Below are 432 nucleotides of genomic sequence, written 5' to 3' on the forward strand. Positions count from 1 at the left end.
TGTTCACAGGGACCTGCTGTCACCCCCCGGGACCAGCACAGCCCTTCACGGGGGGCAGCCACCCCTGAGGCAGCCTGGGGTCCCCACCACGTCTCTGGGGACACTCCCGTGGGCTTTGCCAGTGTCCAAAGTGCTGCAAGGGGACCCCAGAGCGTCCCCCGGCGCTGCACCCCCCACAGCAGCACCTGGGGGATTTCTGGATGGGATAAGGCGCAGGGTACAGGGGGTGTCTCAGCAGTGCCACTCGGCACCCCCAGAGCTGCGGGAACCCCCCAAAAACGTCCCTGTGAATGGAAGAACACACCCAGAGCAGCCCAAATTGCAAGGGGTGCCCATTACCCCCCAAAACCCCGTCCCAGCCCTGCCAGATCAGTGACCCCGCTCCACCCACACCTCGGGTGGGAGAGACACCGGGAAGGAGCGCTGGGCAGG

General features: G+C 66.2%; 1 protein-coding gene across 1 annotated transcript in view; it reads right to left on the minus strand.

The window, feature by feature from the left end:
* GAREM2 (GRB2 associated regulator of MAPK1 subtype 2) overlaps window positions 1-432 on the minus strand; it is a 6608-nt gene that overhangs the window by 3067 nt on the left and 3109 nt on the right. The gene's annotated exons all lie outside the window — the stretch shown is intronic.

Source organism: Corvus brachyrhynchos, unplaced genomic scaffold (assembly GCF_000691975.1).
Source record: "Corvus brachyrhynchos isolate BGI_N302 unplaced genomic scaffold, ASM69197v1 scaffold211, whole genome shotgun sequence".
Classification (NCBI taxonomy): Eukaryota; Metazoa; Chordata; class Aves; order Passeriformes; family Corvidae; genus Corvus; species Corvus brachyrhynchos.